Below are 17,172 nucleotides of genomic sequence, written 5' to 3'. Positions count from 1 at the left end.
ATTCTAACATGTAAAAACTATTCTAATAGTTTTACATAATGCAGAAACATCCACAAGTCCAAGTAGGACACCCAACGTTAGAGGTGATTTATTCTTTCAAAGCAAATACACTTTTGCAAACTAATATTCCAATGTTTATCCATCACTCAGCTAATGTGACCGACCGCTGATGGAGGGGGCAGGGGAGGGTCAAACAAGGATGCTATGCAGATGATTAGCCTCCTCCTTATCAACTGATGACGCCATTGGTCGTTAGGACCCCAACAGCTAGAAGGTTGTAATGGTGCACAATGACAACCTAATTCCAATGGTGTAGGTGGGCAGACTAAGCGTTCGCTAGAGAACATTTTATGATCTGAGGAAGGTCAACCCTTCATGAGACAATATAAACAGATTCCAAAGCCTCCATGTTTTGGAGTACTTTTCATGCTTATTCTGCGCAGTGAGTCTTCCATTTTGTTTATGTCCTTTACTTTGCGTAGCCAACTCGCAAATGTCGATGATGTTTGTTTCTTCCAGAGCAGAGGAATGCAAGACTTTGCAGCATTCAATAAGTGTTGCACAATTGATTTTTGGTATTGTTTTGCGGGGAGAAACATAGGGTAAGAAGAAAGCAGGATCGTCAGGAATCTTGTGCTCCGTGAATTTTTGACTACTGTCCAAAAGTGTCTCAGTTTGGGGCAGGACCAAAAAATGTGGAGGAGCGTTCCTCTGCCCTTCTGGCATCTCCAACAGCGATCTGTAGTGTTTGAGTAGTACTTGAGTAATAGATGCAGTATACGATACCACCTAATCAAAATTTTATAGTTAGTTTTCTAAATTTATGTACATATTGATGACTTCAACAAAAATCTAAGAATGAGTTGTTGATTTTCGGTGAATAAGCGGTTTAATTCTGTCTCCCATTTTTGCAGAAATGGTAAATGCGGTTGTTCCGAGAGGACAGTTAGTAAAGTGTAAGTTTTAAACAGTACTTGTGTCAGGGTTCCTTCAATTAAACAGTAGTCCTCGAAAGTCGTTAAGCTATGGTTAAAACGCTGATGTTTTGGGATGGTGTGTAAGAAGTGGTGTATTTGTAGCGCATTCAAAAACGGAAGCTTGAACTGGCCAGAGTCGCTCATCAATGATGTTATGGAGGGCCAACGGTCCGCTTCCAGGAAGTGAGAGCCTTGGCCACATCCTGCTTAAAGAAGGGTTTTAAAGTCATGTGCTCCAAGGGGGGGGGGGGGGGGCGAATGCCGGATTCCCTAGGATTCAAAACAGCAGGGAGTCTCGGGCTGAGAGGGAAGCTAAAAATATCGGAGGTAGTTTATCAAAGCACCACAGGGCACCTTTCAAGGGGATGTCCGTTTGAACCTGTTCTAGTTGCGTTCAAAGTTTAGCTTTATAGTGCCGATGCCAATCAATGAATCTACCAAGGTGTATAGCCTGGTAATATTTCCGGACGTATGGGAGAGCTAAACCCCCAAATTGTTTGGGTAATGTGTGATATCGTCTGGTGAGTCGAGGTGTCCATAAATTTTAAAGGGTGCCTTGTCTGAAAAAAGGTTGAGAAACGTCGCTCTATCTTATCACATCACATAACCTATCCAAGGAACCCTGCAGGAATTCCATCGGGCATTGGAGAGATGCCACATATTAGCGACCATCTGATCCATTTTGGATCTTTTAATAAGCTTCGAGTCCAATGCTCCACCACCCCAGCTCTTGATCAGTTTGCTTTTTAGCATCGTCATCTTGACTTGCTTTGGACAAACTCTTGTCTGTGTGATGCAGAAACACTTTCTGGAAAAAAGAGAATCTGATACCAGCCCTGTCCCAGACATTTACAAACTCATTGATGAATGTGCGTGACTAATAGGTTAACTCTCCAGCACTTCCGATGCGGTAACCCCAAGGAAGAGTTTGTGGTATTCATTATAAATTCCAGAGCTTCTTCGGTGATATTGAAAAACCACTATTTTTATAAGCAGAGGAAGCTTTCATGTTTTGTTTGTTTAACAAAATAGCCCTCATGTCATGTTTATTGATTCATAAATTGCAAAAAATTGGAGATTCCTTTCTCATAGCTGCCAACATTTATAAATCTTATCCAGCAACATGAGAACGTTAGGTCGGTCTACCATAGTTCAACAGGAAAAAGGCTGCTTAGAACCCAATAAAAATTAAAATATGGTTTATTTATTTCTAATGTCTAATGCCTTTGTTTGCACTAAAAATAAATGAATTGTGTGGATTTCCTTTTTGGTTGTACAGTGTCCTTTCCTTGGATGTGTTCATAATTTGTGTGATTGTGTGATTTTACGTGTTCATTTGTTTTTGTTTTTTTTGTTTGTTTGTTTGTTTTTTGCTGTCTAGGTCACTGGAAATATTTCCCTCCACTTCCTGCACCACAGACACAACAGGAAGTGACAGATAATCTCTTCAAATGTATTATTTATTCATTTATTTATTTTAATCCAAGGAATGGACACTGTACAGCAAATAGGAAATCCACACAATGAATTTATTTTTGGCTTCAGTGCAAAAAAAGTCCCTGTGAAACTGATAAATGGTGGGTACGCCTGAAATTGTGCTGTCTTTAGGGACCTTGCTTTGTGCACTGGTCCAAATCACTTGGTGGAGGGGGATTATGGTGTGGGGTTGTGTTTCAGGGGTTGGGCTTGACCCCTTAGTCCCAGTGAGGGGAACTTTTAAGGTGTCAGCATACCAAGACATGTTAGACAATGTCATGCTTCCAATTTTGTGGGAACAGTTTGGGGATGGCCCCTTCCTGTTCCAACATGACTGCGCACCAGTGCACAAAGCAAGGTCCATAAAGACATGGATGAGAATGAAATTGTCCAAAATGTCTTGGTATGCTGACGCCTTAGCAAATTCCCTCCACTGGAACTAAAGGGCCAAGCCCAACCCCTATAAAACAACCCCACACCATAATCCCCCCTCCACCAAAAATTTGGACCAGTGCACAAAGCAAGGCCCATAAAGACATGCATGAGCGAGTTTGGTGTGGAGGAACTTGACTGGCCTGCACAGAGTCCTGACCTCAACCCAATAGAACACCTTTGGTTTGAATTAAAGCGTAGACTGTGAGCCAGGCCTTCTTGTCCAACATCAGTGCCTGACCTCACAAATGCGCTTCTGGAAGAATGGTCAAACACACGGTTATAGCTGCAAAGGGTGGGCCAACTCAATATTGAACCCTACAGACTAAGACTGGGATGCCATTTAGGGGGCGTGTCCGGATGTAGAGAAGGCAGGATGCGTTACTGAGGAGCTCCGCGATCCTGACTAAATCCAACACCATCCTGAAAAACACACAACCTGGGGAGCCTCGAAACCTATCCCAGCTACCCCCAGACATCCTCTGTACCAGCCCTTGGGAAAATTGTGGAGCTCGGCCGGCCAATCGAGCACGTACGGGGCCGCGACCGGCTCCACACAGCAGCAGCCGGCCGCCATCTTGAGGCCTGCTAGGCCTCCAACATCCCCGGGCTAAAGTGCCGCAATCGGAGGAGCAACGGACAGCTGATCCATCAGCATCCGTGGCAGCAGTCCCTGGGAGGTGTCTGCGGTGGGAGGAAGGCCGGATAACCGCCGGAGGATTCGTTTCCGGGCGCCGCGGCCGGCCGCCGTTTTGAGGCCTACAGAACCTCCAGCATCCCCGGCCTCGATTTCCGCGATCGGCGGAGCGGGAGGCGGCCGCTACATCCACATCTGCGGAGGTGGTCCCCGGGAGCCTGCCGATCGGTGTGGAGACCCGGAGGCCGCAGGAGACTCCTACATGGACTGGTGCTAAGGCCTGCTACCATCTTCCAGGCCTATGGTGCTTGAAGCATCCCCCACATACAGGTACCGTGTCCCAACAGTGCTGTGCTGCCTTCCCCAAATTACTATTCCTGCAGAACTTGTGCACTGCAAGCCCTGACCCTGTGCATCCTCTACCCTGCCCACTGTGTTCTGGTGCCTGTCTGCTGCCTCTCACCAACCACACAGCCCTTATCCAGAGCAGAACACACTGCGGATGGGCCCTCCTAAGACCCGTTATTCTCATTAAAAAAAAACAAGGCCTCTCCTACCGCTCCGTCAGTGACCAGGCGCTTACCGGCGGCAGAAATGGCGGCGAATGCGAAAACAGTGGTGGAGTCAGGGGCTGCGGAGTCCCCCACGGGAGCAGAGATCCTGGCGGCCATTACAGCATGTAAAGAAACCCTAACTGCCAAAATAGACTTCCTAACTGTAGATGTCAGTCTTATCCGCTAAGATATGGATAAATTCCGTTCCCGTATCGCTGAGGTGGAGGACAGAGTCTCCACGGTGGAAGATGTGGTCCGGTCAGATTCCAGAGAGGTGAGGGCCCTACAGCTCCAAGTGAAGGCGCTACAAGAACGAGCCATAGACACCGAGAACCGCCTCCGGCGCAACAATATTCGCATCCTTGGTTTGCCTGAGAGAGCGGAGGGTCCCAAGCCAGCTGAATTCACTGAGCAGTTATTATCCACCCTGTTTAATCTGGGGGATCTGTCGCCCACCTTTGTAGTGGAAAGAGCTCACAGGGTCCCGCCACTTCCTCCAAGACCGGGGGCCCCTCCACGTCCCTTCCTGTTACGTTTACTGAACTACCGTGATCGAGACCGCATCTTGGCGGCGGCCCGAACCATGCCGGAAATCAAATATGAGAACACCAGGTTATCTTTCTTTCCTGATTACTCTCAAGAGGTGCAGCAGCGCCGCAAATCTTTTACAGATGTCAGACGTCGACTCCTGAGAGAAGGGAATACGTTTTGGCCTTTTATACCCCAGCAGATTGAGGATCACGGATGGGGACAACACCCGTTTCTTCGATACCCCTGAGGCCGCTGGTTAGACACCCGTTAGTGTCATAATGGAAATTGAACCGGTGCTGAATATACGATCTGTTGGGTTCAGATAAGTACCTTAAATTCCTATAATGATCCTCCTTCTACCTCATGTTGACTTCCAGCACAATTCATTATCAGCTACCACATCTTTCTGCACTGCGACACCACGTCATCATCCTCACCTTCTACTATACATCTTTTGCGGATGGAACTGAAACTAGTTCCTCCTGTCTGAGGAGCTCCAGTAAATATCATGCAGACTTTCTTGTCATTGACTCCTAAACGGTGATCCGTCCCTGTTTATTTCGCCTTGACACCCCCCCCCCCCTCGCTCAGGTTCAGACGAGGACATTTGCTAGTTACAGCGACCCCCCTCACCTTGGTCCAGGACGTGACCATACGAGTCAAGTTCAAAGGGTTTCTTGACTGGCATGATAGTGTAATGCACTGAGTTTTAGGTTGACACTACAGTTATAAGGTTTCTTTGTTTAGGGGTAAAACTATCCCCATCCTTCTCCCTCGTTTCGGAAGAGAGATGGGGCATAGTAGGAAAGGTACATTGTGCTTGGGTTTGTTTAAAAATGTTCTAAAGGTTTTCTTTCTTTTTTTCCTTTTTGGTGCACGATATTGGATAAATCTAAATGCTGCTAACACATGGTGTGCTGTGTCGAGGATTTTGCTGTTCATGGTTCGCTCTCTCATTCATCCTAATTGGTTCTCACCTTTTAAAGTAGATGGCTAATCCCGTGCCGATTCCTTTACGGTCCTTTCCTGGAATGTCAGGGGCCTTGGATCAAAATTCAAGCGAGTTCTCCTTTTCCAGTACCTGAAGTCCCACTCCCCCCAACTCATTCTTCTTCAAGAGACCCATCTAAGCAGCAAAATCCTGACATTGAAAAAACCGTGGATACAGAGGGCTATACATGCCACATATTCTACATATGCAAGAGGGGTGTCGATTCTTATACACAAGAGCTTCCCATGTGTGATTGAAGAGGTGTGCACGGACCCACAGGGTAAATTTGTTATTGTTGTATTTACACTATGGTCTCACAGGTACATTGTCATTAATATGTATATCCCTCCGCCTTTCTCACCTGTAATATTATATGCGGTTATGGAAAAGATTGCACCCTTTTGCTCTGGGAAAATTTTAATTATGGGAGACTTTAATGCTATCATGTCCCCGAATCTAGATAGACCTGCCCCACCAAAGCATCATTGCACAGATCTTTCTGGATGGGCTCAGGCAGTAGCCCTAGAAGAGATTTGGAGGTGGAAGCACCCTACAACCAGAGCCTATTCGTGTTTCTCAGCATCCCACAAAACTGCATCACGTATAGACCTGGCCTTTTCTAATCCCCCATTGTTGGCGGATGTATTGGAGGCATCTTATTTGCCAAGTGGATTGTCTGATCACAGCCCTTTGGTGGTGACGCTTCGCTCTCCTGCATCCCAGAGTGCTGCACTGTGGAGACTGGGGGCTCATTGGGTCTCCCATCCGGACCTAACTGAAAGTATACCCCCCCGCTAGCTGATTTCTGGGAGCGGAACACTGGGTCCTCCTCTTCTGAAATCACTTGGGATGCGTTTAAAGCATATGCGAGGGGACAATATATCTCATCTATTGCCCATATTAAAAAGAAACAGTTAAAGGAGACCCAACTACTGCAACAGTCGGTGACAAATCACACCTCTACTTATAGCTCAGACCCCACACCATCTCATTTTGACTCACTTATGGCAGCTCAGAGAGAACTGAATCTTCACTTGACAGAGGTTACATGACTTGAAACTCATAGGGGCAGACAAAGAACTTTTGAACAAGGTGACAAAAATGGTCGCCTGCTGGCCCTATTGGCGCAGAATGACCAACCACTTACACTTGTCTCCACTCTGCAGACTGCTGATGGGGACATGGTGACTTCACCCTCTGAGGTTTTGCAAACGTTTACTGCTTTTTACGAAAAGTTGTATACCTCCACCCTGCCCTCTGACTTTCAGCCTGGGCGGCTACGGGACCTGTTAGATCCCTTGGCGCTGGGCTGGCTGTCAGATCAGGAGCGTGAGACACTAGTTAGGCCATTTACGGCCCTAGAAGTTCTAAATGCCATCCAATCCTTCCCCACTGGTAAGGCGCCGGGGCCGGATGGCCTTCCAATTGACTTTTATAAGTCGCATGGAGACCTTCTGGCACCCCTGTTGGCCCAGCTATATAATATATGCCTGAAGGATGGCAAACTGCCCGACTCAATGTATCTTGCATATCTGACTCTAATACACAAACCCTCTAAAGACCCAACCTCCTGCGCCTCGTACCGGCCAATTGCATTGCTAAATAACGACTTTAAAATTTTGACCAAACTACTTGCTCTACGACTATATCCCCTACTGCCTTCAGTCATTGATTCGGACCAAACTGGCTTTATGCCCCGTAAATCCACTGATGTCAACCTCAGAAGGTTATATACCAACATACATGCCCAACATCACAACACGGGTACGAGAACTATAGCCTCACTTGACATAGAAAAGGCTTTTGACACCGTAGAGTGGCCTTTTCTTTCGGAAACATTACGTAGAATGGGGTTCCCCTTGTTGTTTATTCAATGGCTCCAGGTATTGTACAAATGCCCCACTTCATCGGTAAGATTGGGGGGTGGACTATCGGCCCCTTTTAGGCTCACCAGAGGAACCCAGCAGGGCTGTCCTCTCTCTCCAGCTTTATTTGCCTTAGCTATTGAACCAGTGGCGGAGGCGCTCCGTACGTCCCCGCATATTAAAGGTCTCCGTATTGGCTTGCTGGAGGAGAGGCTGGCCCTGTACGCGGATGACATGCTACTGTTCCTCAATGATGCTGGCCCATCCTTACAGGGTGTTCTGAATGTGTTAGACACTTTTGCAGGAGTCACCGGACTGAAGGTCAACTGGTCCAAATCCATACTTTTTCCGATAGACCAGGCGGCCAAAACTACTTCCTCCCCAGACTGTTCACTAAAATGGGTGGAAACTTTTAAGTACCTAGGGGTCCATATATCCACACAAGCAGCAGACTTCATCTCACTTAACCTTACCCCTATACTCTTGGACACTAAGACAAAACTTAAAACGTGGAGTAATTTACCTCTGTCAGTTTGGGGACGAGTGAATCTCCTTAAAATGAAAATCATCCCCAAATTCACGTATTTGTTCCGCCACTCCCCTCAGTGGATACCTAAATCGTTTTTTAATACAATGAATCAATTGTTCTCATCCTTTATCTGGGGCTCCTTGCCACCCAGGTATCGGCTGTCGACTTTGATGCGGCCGACAACGCAGGGTGGTATGGCATTTCCTGATTGCTACAAATATTTTCTAGCCACCCAACTGGTGACAGTGGCCTGGTGGCTGCACCCTGACAAAACTAACTCTTCCACAGCCCTAGAGGCCACGATAGTGGGCTCTTTCGAAGCCTTGCAATTCCTGATATTCAGAGGCCCTCGAGCCCCATATCATTTGACACCCTCTATGCGTACCACCCTGCGGGCTTGGCGGGCAGGTCTAGATATAGAAAAATACAAATCAACCGAGATCTCTCCTAACACCCCGATCTGGCTGAACCCTACTTTGCCACACATTTACAAACTTCCGGACCCCTTTGCATGGACTAAGTATGGTATAAAAATTATTTCTCACATAGTGTCACAAATGTCATTATCTCCCCTTTCACACCTTTCGTCTATGTATAACATACCTCATCATTACCAATTTTGCTATCTCCAATTGTCACATGCTTTTGCTGCGCAGTTTCCACGCGCTTCCTGCATCGTTGTCCAGTCAGGACTGGAGAAGACGCTTAGAACTAGATGTGCAGAGAAACCTACCTCACAGCTCTATGAGCATTTGGTCTATGTGTCTCTCCCACCTCTGGATAGGCTCTGGTCTCGCTGGCAGCTTGATATACCCTCGCTGGACAATGATGATTGGGATGATGTTTGGGATTTCCCTTTCCGCTCCTTAGTTTCTATGCGGGATCGGCTGATCCAATTTAAAATAGTGCATAGAGCGTACTTTACTCCACATAGACTCCATCAAATGAACCCTACATGTCCATCGGAGTGTTGGAGATGTGGAATCTCCCCAGGAGATTTCTCTCATATTTTTTGGCACTGCCCTAAAATTCAGCGATATTGGAGTGAGGTACTTGACACGGTAAATAGAGTCGCATCAACTACATTACCACATGCCATGGAAGTCTGTCTATTGGGGTTAATTGAAACACTTGTACCAACAATGGCAAAACGCACACTGGTCGGGTTATTGCTATTTTATGCCCGGAAAAACATTGCCATATGGTGGAAGAAGCCCGCCCCCCCTTCATTGACACAATGGAAAAGTCTGGTCAATAATAACCTTCCTTTATATAGAGACACATACTTCAACAGAGGGTGCCCGATGAAGTACGATAGAGTCTGGCGTACATGGTTGGAGGATGTGGAAACAGCTGGTTGAGACGGCAAATAATATGATGGGGGGGAGCAGTGAGAATTTATTGGCTACAATTGGAGAGAGGACTTGACGTCTTAAGTGACCTCTAAATAGATACAAGAAGAAGCGAGCCATAGGTTAACTCATCATAAGATAAATAACACAAATTATAATATCTTGTCATGTGATGTGTAGGATACTTTGTATAAGCACCACAGTTTTTCTTTTTCTTTTAGTCTTTAAGTTGTATATGTATTGTTTGTCTTGAAAATGCAATAAAAAAAATTATAAAAAAAAAAAAAAGACTGGGATGCCATTAACCGCTTGCTGACCGCCTCACGCAGATATACTGCGGCAGAAGGGCTCGTACAGGCAGAATCACGCACCTGTACATTCCCCTTTAAGAGGCGGCCAGCGGGCGCACGCGCAGCAAGCTCCGTGAGTCGGGTCACAGGTCCTGCAGACTCGATCGCCGTGGGGATACCCGCGATCGCCTCACGGGGAGAAAGAACGGGGAGATGCTGATGTAAACAAGCATCTCCCCGTTCTGCCTAGTGACAGTGTCACTGATCTCTGCTCCCTGTCATCGGAGCAGAGCTCAGTGACGTGTCACACACAGCCCCTCCCCCCCACAGTTAGAAACACGCCCCTAGGACACACTTAACCCCTCCCCGCCACCTAGTGGTTAACCCCTTCACTGCCAGTGTCATTTACACAGGAATCAGTGCATTTGTATAGCACTAATTGCTGTATAAATGACAATGGTCCCAAAAATGTGTCAAAAATGTTCGATGTGTCCGCCATAATGTCGCAGTCATGATAAAAATCACTGATCGGCACCATTTAAAAAAAATAAATTATTAATAAAAATGCCATAAAACTACCCCCTATTTTGTAAACGCTATAACTTTTGCGCAAACCGATCAATAATCGCTTATTGCGATTTTTTTTACCAAAAATATGTAGAAGAATACATATCGGACTAAACTGAGGAAAAAAATTGTTTTTTTATATATTTTTGGAAGATATTTATTATAGCAAAAAGTAAAAATAATGCATTTTTTTTTTCAAAATTGTCGCTCTTTTTTTGTTTATAGCGCAAAAAATAAAAACCGCAGGGGTGATCAAATACCACCAAAAGAAAGCTCTATTTGTGGGAAAAAAAGGACGTCAATTTTGTTTGGGAGCCACGTCGCACGACCGCGCAATTGTCAGTTAAAGCGACGCAGTGCCGAATCGCAAAAGTGCTCTGGTCAGGAAGAGGGTAAATCCTTCCGGGGCTGAAGTGGTTAAATTTCAAGTGTGTGTAAAGGCAGGAATCACAATACTTTTTTTTCTATCCAAGGAATGGATGCTGTACAGTCAAATCGTAAAGCCACACAATGAGTTTGTTTTTGGCTTCAGTGTATATAAAGGCTCTGTGAACCTGATGAAGAGTGGGGACACCTGAGACTGTTGTTTCTTTGTCCATATAGACAGTGAAGAAAATAATTATTTGATCCTCTGCAGATTTTGTAAGTTTGCCCACTTACAAAGAAATGAAGGGTCTATAATTTTTATCAAAGGTGTATTTTAAATAATAGAGACAGAATATCAACCAAGAATCCAGAAAAAACACATGATACCAATGCTATAAATTGAGTTGCAGTTCAGTGAGTAAAATAAGTATTTGATCCCCAAGCAAAACACGACTTAGTACTCGGTGGAGAAACCCTTGTTGGCAAGCCCAGAGGTAAGACATTTCTCATAGTTGGAGACCAGGTTTGCACACATCTCAGGAAGGATTTTGGTCCACTCTGTACAGATCTTCTCTAAATCCTTAAGGTTTCTTGGCTGTCGCTTGGCAACTCGAAGTTTCAGTTCCCTCCATAAATTTTCTATAGGATTAAGGTCTGGAGTCTGGCTAGGCAACTCCATGACCTTAATGTGCTTCTTCTTGAGCCACTCCTTTGCTGCCTCCTTTGTTGCCTTGGCGGTATGTTTTGGGACATTGTCATGCTGGAAGACCCATCCACGACCCATCTTCATCTTCGTGTTCTGGCTGAGGAAAGAAGATTTTACAATACATGGCCCCTGTCCATTGGCCCCTCAATGCAGCAAAGTTGGTCTGTACCTTTAGCAGAGAAACAGCCACAAAGCATAATATTTCCACATCCGTGCTTGACTGTAGGGATGGTGTTCTTATTTAGTGTCATAGTCAACATTTTTCTTCCTTCAAACACGGCGAGTCGAGTTTACGCCAAAGAACTCAATTTTGGTCTCATCTGACCACAGCACTTTCTCCCAATTCTTTTCTGAATCATTTAGATGTTCATTGGCAAACCTGTACATGTGCCTTCTCGAGGAGGGGGACCTTGCGGGCACTGCAGGATTTCAATCCATGGTGGCGTATTGTGTTACCAGTGCTTTGATTGGTGACTGTGGTCCCAACTGCGTTGTGATCATTTACAAGCTACTCCCGTGTAGTTCTGGGCTGATCCCTCATCCTTACCCCATGAGACGAAATCTGGCATGGAGCTCCAGACCGAGGGTGATTTATGGTTATTTTGTATTTCTTCCATTTGCGAATAATCACTCCAACAGTTGTCTCCTTCTCACCAAGCTTCTTGCTGATGGTCTTGTAGCCCGTTCCAGCCTTTCTTTTATACACATCATGAGTTGACATTAGGAGCACCTTCTTAAACTGACAGGACCAATCTGTATACTGTAGCCAGTCTGAGGCAGTGGAGGCTGGTGTTTTTTTGTTTGGGGGGGCGGCAGATAACCACCACCCCCCCCCCCCCCCCCGCAGGACCGCATCTCCTCCCCTCCTCCTAGGCGTCTAATAGGATTGCCTAACCTTTCAGCCAATCAGGAAAATGGTAACAAACCCATGCTTCCTGAATGGTGGAGAGGCAATTCAGTGATAGGAAAACAAACATTAATTTGCTTTTCTAACACATCTGGGTGGACTCCAAGTGCAATGCTCTGCTCTCCGAGTCCACCCTTTTTTGAAGCCTATTAGAGCCTATGGCTCTAATTAGGTGCTTCAAAAAGACCCCGCCGCTGTAATTCAGGCGCCCGGCATCCGAAAAGGGGCCGGACACCTGAATAGCGGGTGCCAGCGGTGGCCATGAATAGATTCATGCAATGCATGATTCTTTCCATTAACCATATACATAGGGGGGTGGCGAGGATAGAGGGGGCAGCGCCTGTGCACCCTTAATGCACGGGCCGCCACTGGTCTGAGGGAGCCAGAATTATTGTTGGTTGGTAGGGGATCAAATATTTATTTTACTCACCTAACTGCAACTTAATTTATAACATTGGTATCATGTGTTTTTTATGGATTTTTGGTTGATATACTGTCTCTATCATTTATATACACCTTAGAAAAAAATAATAGACCCTTCATTTCTTTGTAAATGGGCAAACTTACAAAATCTGCAGCAGATCAAATACCGGTAATTATTTTCCCCCTGTACGTACCGATGCACCTTGGAGCAGAAAATAAATCCATGGTGTGTATTTGCCATTTGGTTTTGTAGTATCCTTTTCTTGGATACCACTTCTCCATAATAGGTTTGGATCCTATTTGATGCTTTAGACCCACTGGACATGTATCACTTTCCCAGCACAGCTCACCCCTATTCTAAATGACACACATACTGTATAGGTAGCCGGGTGCAGAGATGTTGGCTTGGCTGCGCTAAGTACACAACCACTGCCACTGTCTTCTCTGGCTTGTTTATTTCTCTTCATCCCACTCACCATGCTGTCTCACCTCAACACGCTAGGGGAGACCAGAGGGACAAAAAGGACTAGAATGGCTATGTTACAGCCGCATGGAACCTTGGGAAATGTAGATTGTATGGAGAGCTGCATTGTGAAGATGAATGCAGCTGCAAAATATAAGAGCCACAAGAACCTCTGTGAGAGGAGAGCAGAGAGTTTTTTTCCTAGGCTTTGAGAAACAGAGGGAGGATTGTAGAGCGGGGACTGGAGCGGTGTGGACCTGTAGTTGAGCCTGTACAGAGACCACAGATCTGTTGTTGAGCATGTGCAGAGACCACAGATCTGTTGTTGAGCATGTGCAGAGACCACAGATCTGCAGCTAAGCCTGTGCAAAGACCAGAGTGCTGAGACTTAACTGGATTTTAAGGACTGAGCCACCGAGGACAGAGACCAGAAACAGACAAGTGTCCAGGACAAGGTTTGCTGGCTACCAGGAATGATGAGCAGTTGCAGCTGTTCTTACTACACCACTGTTAGCAGTTCAGTGCATCAGGAGATTGCCTATTTGTTAATAATCCCAAAGCCAACCACTGCATGCATATTTAAGGGGATGGCAACAAAGTGTACCACCATACAGATTGGGCCCCACCTTTGGCTGGCTGAAGTTTGCAACGCAGGCGCCATACATTATACAATTGCTTCCAATGGAAACCCCTTTTCAGGAGATCTACATACACCTAAATTCAGGAGGAAATACACAAAGAGGACTCTGGGACACTTTTGATCACTTGTTGCAGAGAGTCACGGCAAGACTTTTCCTTCCTTTACCTGTTCATAGATTTTTGTGCATTTCCATTTATTTTGCCTTGTGATAATATACTTACTTTATTTACAGCAAAGTATTTCCTATATGCTAATACGGTTGTGGGTAGTTTACTATACCTGAGCTCATAGATGTTTGCAGCATTACCCATTACCTAACCAGGTGTGTCAGAGGGGACAAAGCAGTTCTCAGAGTCATGGCAAAGAAAGGGGAACCCATCATACCATGTGGCTCCTCCAGGGGTGAGCGTTACATAAATATATATGTATATGTAGCGGTACCCCCCGTAGGGGCTGCTGAGGGATGTGGCCCACCTCTCACCATGCCCAGCCCGACATTCACTTCCAGACACTCCAAGACAATGAACAAGTCCCTAGTGGTTTGGGACAAGTTAGATATTCTCCTTCTGCACTACACTTGCTGCAGACTATCTCTCCTTCTCCCTACAGCACAATTCATCAGGCATGGCTAGCACATGGTTAGGTCTAACTCTGGTTTCAGCCGGGCCTTAGCAAAGTTCCTTATTACAAGCAGGGACCGCGGGTCCCTTTAGTGTAGCAAAATAAAGTTCTGGTGCTAGCTGCCCTCTTTGGTGGACTACTGATCCCAGTCAGCCCTTCGCAGACCCTGCCAGCTCTCCCAGCTGCAGCTGCCCGACTTCACTGCTAGTAACATCACAGCCTCTCCCGGTGTCTCTACATCCATCTCAGACTGCACACTCCCAGTCCACTCTGGCATGCCTCTCCCAGCTCTCCCGACTGTGTCTGTCACTCACGACACCTGATGAATCCCTCCTGGAGACTTGCCCGGCAGTATTCCCTGCTGTCCTCTCCTGCTCCTGTTCAGGACACCCCTTGGGTTGTGTGGGGTTCCTGTTCAGCCCTGAGCCCCAGGCCCAAGGTCACCCCCCCCCCCAGAGTAGGGGGCCTCCTCAAGGGCCCCGACAGCCTAATACTCCATCTCCAGTTCTTCCACCTGAACAACTTTTCCCCAGCTGGGCTGACCCTGGGTATTTAAGGAGGCCTGCCCCCTGCCAGTTCAGGTTGGGGATTGGTCAGGGCTCCTTAGAACACCCCAGACAGCTCCCCATCTCTTCCCCACCTTCCTTCTAGAAGCCTCTAGAAGCAGAAGGGAGGTAACTGAAAGGTGAAACTAGCTGTGAGTCACCAGCCTACTTTAGGCCACTCACAGCCCACACATCAAAACAAACAGGACTAGCTTTTACCTAGGCCTGCCTAAATTTACCTGTTCTAGAAAAATATCACTTTAGCACCTACACTAGGTAGAGGGAGCTACATGTATATGTTGTTTGAGGTTTTGGTTCCAAGTATGGGAAAAACACCCTCATAAATAGGCACCACATCCCTAAGCAAAATTTTTTTAGTTTAAATGGACATACAAAGGAGAGGGATTTTCACGGTGCAGGTAAGTTGAACATACGGAAAAGCTGTATATCTTTTCTCTTTTTTTTAAAAAAACAGTTTATTGTTTACATTTAAAAACACACATATATTGTATAAAGTATCAGACATATTCCTTTTGAGGTTAAAGTTAAAACAAGGTGGTCAAAGTAGGGAATAACAAAGAAAAATGTACACTACAGATTCACAGATGGTAGTTATTGCATACTAGCCCGACATGTTTCGCATTGTCGCTTTTTCAAGGGATATGCAACTGTTTAGTGAGTCATCCAATACTTTTAGTAATTCTACAGAAAATAGAAAAAAGAGAAAGTTTTTTTGTATAAACACATAGGTAATTTTCAGTATTGATACAACATTAAATATAATGAAAAAATACGTGTTGTCACTCTGAAGTGTCCATGAAGGCTTACCCCTGAAGTTGACCCTACAAAATCTCGTCAGAACCGGTATAAACCTTAAAAGTATTGGATGACTCACTAAACAGTTGCATATCCCTTGAAAAAGCGACAATGCGAAACATGTCGGGCTAGTATGCAATAACTACCATCTGTGAATCTGTAGTGTACATTTTTCTTTGTTATTCCCTACTTTGACCACCTTGTTTTAACTTTAACCTCAAAAGGAATATGTCTGATACTTTATACAATATATGTGTGTTTTTAAATGTAAACAATAAACTGTTTTTTTAAAAAAAAGAGAAAAGATATACAGCTTTTCCGTATGTTCAACCTACCTGCACCGTGAAAATCCCTCTCCTTTGTATTTCCATTTAAACTACATCTATATATATTCACAGCATTTCTGAAATCACAAGAAATGGTGTCAGCCCTGCCATGTTGTCTCTTGCTGAACTACATAATCCCTGCCCCTGTTTTCATCTCCATAACATAAAGGGTCATTTTCACTGTAATCCAAGGTAGGAACCGGGTGAACTAATTAGACTCCTTAAAAAAAAAAAACAGGCAGAGAGAACCAGACAGCTTCATTACTAACCCAAAAGGGAGCCAATAAGAGAAGTTTATTGTCAGGGTTTACATTCCCTAACATAAATATGTGAAATGTGCCATGAAAAAGGTCATATATTCTTTGTGTTAAATAAATACATTTCAATGGCAATCCCATGAGAAGATGACATTAATCTTACATCTTTTAACAAACATCTGCAAAAAAAATCCCCGAAATGAAAATAATGCCCTTTGCGTAGGTTCTCAGGGCGCACACCCTGAACTGGATTGAAAGGGCACTACTGCATGATGGAGGAAAGCCCCGCTATGGTTGGGTCATCATGTATCTGCCACGCCTCATCCATTCATTTCTAAAAGGTGTTTGCGGACAGATTCCCCTAAACTTCCCCACAACTACTACACTGCACATGATTCAGGGATGACTGTTTCCATCAAAGCCTGCTCAGACAGGTGTCCTGCTTCACGATCGATTCCCCCTAATATATTATTTTTGAAAGCTTGCTGTGCCTTAATTTAGCTTGCAGTGTCTTTGAGAACAATAAGCTCTCACACCTGAGCTAAGTATATATTGTGACGTGCGGTGCTGATGGCTCTTTGATGTATCTGATGATGTCACATGCCATTGCCGCAGGACAAGTGACATTAAAATATGACCAGTGGTAAACCGAGCCATAAATGATTAGCAAAGCAGGCAGCTGTACTGGGATGGATGTCTGCAACTGGTTCTAGGTGACAGGAGTGGCTACCAAAGGTGGACACAGTTACGATCACATGGCTGCGGAGGACCAGCAAAAGTTGCTGGCCAAGAATCTAAGAAGGAACATTATTGGGTGGGTTGGAAAACCTTATCCAAATGTTACTGCTTGCTAGAGATTAACCTGCCCAAGAGTTGTCTGCATATGCCTATCTTCTTTTTG

This window comes from Aquarana catesbeiana, linkage group LG10 (genome assembly GCF_042186555.1).
Source record: "Aquarana catesbeiana isolate 2022-GZ linkage group LG10, ASM4218655v1, whole genome shotgun sequence".
NCBI lineage: Eukaryota > Metazoa > Chordata > Amphibia > Anura > Ranidae > Aquarana > Aquarana catesbeiana.
This window is presented reverse-complemented; position numbering follows the sequence as displayed.